Source organism: Heloderma suspectum, chromosome 2 (assembly GCF_057233095.1).
Source record: "Heloderma suspectum isolate Gila_16-S chromosome 2, 16-S_ref, whole genome shotgun sequence".
Taxonomy (NCBI): Eukaryota; Metazoa; Chordata; class Lepidosauria; order Squamata; family Helodermatidae; genus Heloderma; species Heloderma suspectum.
In genome coordinates, this window is record NC_139459.1 from 191,139,847 (window position 1) to 191,143,666 (window position 3,820).

The following is a 3,820-nucleotide window of genomic DNA, read 5'->3' on the forward strand; positions in this document are numbered from 1 at the left end:
AATAAATAAATAAACAAACATGAACCTCTGTTATGAAATTTTTCACCATGTGGTATTAAAATGTGAAGCGATTTCTTTAGCCATCAGTATCTCAAGTTCCACTTGACCGATTTAAATATTTTTAATGAAAGCATTTACCACGCAGATTTGGCAAAAAAAACACTGAAAACCACTTTGGGAGCTAATTTCATCACAATAAGTGGAAAAATATGCTTTTCTATTTTATATAACTCCAAAAGTGCGGGTCATAGCAATGGGGGGATATTTTGAAAAAGCTTTCAAAACTGAACAACTTTCTCTCTTACTGTACTAGTCTACCTCTAAGAGTTTTAATACAAATTTAATACAAAGTTGTGAAATCCCAAGATTGGGTACAACAGCAATTACTCTCCTTCTCCCGCCCCCCCCATCCATCCATCTATCCATCCATCCTTCCTTCCTTCCTTCCTTCCTTCCTTCCTTCAACCAACAATCATCACAGGAACACAGCATTTCCCCTGCCTTGAAGCTGCCAAAGTTGTGAACAACCTCCTCCCCCTGCCCCCATTCCTTCCTTCCTTAAATAAACAATGATTGGAACACAGCGTTCTTGCTGCCCTGCTGCAATCAATCAAAGCTTTGAAGCTTGGACATTAAGACTCTCTAAATGCATTATTTCGGTTCATGGGAATCTCAGTAACTTCAGTAGTGCACATTTTGGGAACAAGCCTTATTGACCACTACGGGAGTGTCAAGAATGGGTTAATAGGGTAGGAGCCATGAGGGCTGCTGGGGCAGTCATGTATGCAGCAGCCACCTGGAGGTTGATTGTTTTTTGGCCGGTTCTCAGCCCGGCAGTTCAAGGCCACGGTTTGCTCTGGCTAATTGGGAAAATGATAACAGCCATGCCTCGTGGGATGATGCACCTTCTTTGGAGGGTGGAGTGGGGTGTCCTGGGACTGGACTTGGATTGGGTGTTTCAAATCTGCCTGGAGTTGCAAGGGCTGGGTAATAAAAAGAGGGCTAAAGCAGGGGCAGGTGTCTCTTCTTGGCCTTGATGGTACTAGGGTGTGCTGCTGCTGGTTGATGGCTATCCTGGGAGGCCCATACTTTGGTATGTATAGGATAGACCTGTTGTTCAGTCATTAAGTCATGTCTGACTCTTTGTAACCCCATGTACCATAGTATGCCAGGCCTTCTTGTCCTCTGCTCTCTCCCTCTCTCTCTCTCCTTCATGGATCACTGCCTTGTTGTGGCGAAGGGGCTTGCGTAACTCAGCGAAGCCATAAGCTATGCCGTGCAGGGCCACCCAAGACAGACAGGTCATGGCAGAGAGTTCTGACAAAATGTGGTCCACTGGAGAAGGAAATGGCAACCCACTCCAGTATTCTTGCCAAGAAAACCCCATGGAATGGAATGGAATGTATAGGATAGACTAGCTAGCTTTATTGTTTTGCTCATGGGAGTGTGTGCCTTGGTGTTTGGCGTTTCAGGTTTTGTTTAGAGTTTGAACCTTGCTTGTAATTTCCTGTACAACCTACCACCTCTCCCCTTTTCCTTCCTCTTTGCCCCTTAATAAACTTTTATCCAACCTTCAGTTGGTGTGGTCTTCCTGAATAACTTCAGTGCTAAATGCAGTGCCTATTGGCCTGGAAGGGAGCTACTGGGTTAATTCTGGGGAAATTTGTGGCCAAGTTGGGCCTGGCCTACCTTGCAGGGTTGTTCGGGTGAAACCAGCAATCCTTCACAGGGAGTAACTTCTGAGGATACACACATATATTTGTGCTGGGAAAGACAGGGAGGGAAACAAAGGGGTGGGAAACCAGCTACCCTTCTAACCCGATGCTGCTCAAAAATGAAGGTGTGAATTAGTTACTTCCAAAGGGAATAAACCAAACAATGGAGAATTGCAGCTTCCAGAAAGCACTTTACATCCTTTAGGGAGTAGTGCTTTAAAATGTGCTATTTCAGTTAAGGGGCATCTCTGTAAATGCTGGTGTGCGCATCCAGGGGACAAGCCTCATTGACCACAATAGGAGTTGCTTCTGAATAGACACTAATTGACTTGTACTGGGAAATAAAGGGAGAGGAAACACCACTTGACCAGGGTCATGGTGAAATGCACAACCCTGGGCAGGGCTAGCATACCTGAGGTAAATGCGGGGTTGGGACACACAACAGCTATGCCACAGAGAACCTGACTTAAGGAAAGAATCTGACTTTAAGCAGTCTCAGGAAATCCAGTTTTTCTGTGATAAGTTCCAGGGTGACTGCTGGATGGCCATGATGTCATGTATCCCTAATGACCTCCAAATGTAGCCAGCTCAGAGTAAATCACTGGTGGAGACACCACCACCCCCCCCTTGTTACTGTGAGAACTTCCAAGGACATGCACTAAAGAAAGCTTGGACACATTTCCAGATAGTGTTTCCTAGACACCCTTTCCTAAATGGCTGGCACATCAATATCAACCTTCTATTAGTACAACCTCCTTATTTAAAGGGAATGCACACCTCTGAACACCATAATAGCTCTAAAGAGCAGCTAAAGAACGTAGGAAGAGCTGTGCTGGTTCCAGTGAAAGGCTTATCTTAAGGTTCATCAACTTTAAAGCAGGCTTTGACTGGGTAGGCCTTCCAAGAGAGGGCTGTCCTCTGAGACCTCTTCCAATAGAGCATGGCCCTCTGTAACGTCGGACACCTGGCCACTCTACAGCAATTTCTTGCCTTTCCATGACACCCCAAATCAGCTGCCTGAGCTGGCCACCTTTGGCCTAGTCCTGGCTGGAAGGGAGGAGCTGCCAACAGCCAATTGTAGGACTCCAAATTCAGCCACCACCTGCTCCGTACACACAGTGCAGCAGGCAGAAAGGAAAGGGCCAGAAAAGGAGAGCAGCCTCTGCTCCATCTGCAGCCCATTGCAGCTGGAAGGCCTTAGTTTAACCCCCTGCAGGTTAGTCATTCGTACCCGGCCACCTCTACACTGCAAATGTAAGTTTTGCTTAATACAGGGATGGGGACCCTGTGGCCTTCCAGATGTTGTTAGGACTGTCGCTCCTATCACCCTTGGGGGAGGGGGCACACAGCCCCCACCCCAGGCCCCAGGGGTGCTTCCACTTGCAACCCCACTTTCCCTGCCAGCATCCCTGTTGCTGGTGGGTTCATACGTATGGTACTGGATGAGGGAGAAAGAGGCTGACCCCAGACTAGCATACCTAAGTCCACCAGGACCCCCTGTTCCCTGAAAGCAGGTGGGGAAAACTCAGTGAGCAACCTATAAAACAAGGAATAAGTTCTTTGTAATAGGCAAGGAAAAGGGGGAGGAAGAAAAACAAACATCCAAATGAATACCATAAAATAGAGAGAAGGGAATCCAATTGTGATTTGTTCCCTAAAGGTAAGTTATTTCTTAAAATACATTCCTGCTTTTAGCTGTGCAGTTGAGGACTTAGAAGTTAATGACAGTTTCTTGTCAAACATCTACTGACAGGTAACGGGGTAAGTCAGAGCAGAACTTCTTTTACGATATCCATATCCTCTCCTTACAGTCCCCTCAGAAAGAATCTCTCTTCACAGGCTGTGTTTCCAACAGCGATTTACTCCAACCTGGCTGTGTGGTGAGGTCTCCGTGTTTCCATGATGTCATGGCCATTCAGCACCATCCCCACATTTTATTGCTGAAAAACTGCTTGCGGGTGCATAGGGGGGAGAAATGACGAGACAACACAAATAGAGTTGGGATAAAACGGGGCCACATTTATTGACATATTACAATCTGCGAAGGAAGCCCCGGCGGGCACATAGAAAACAAGTAATCATGACAGGTATAGAGTGAGGCATTC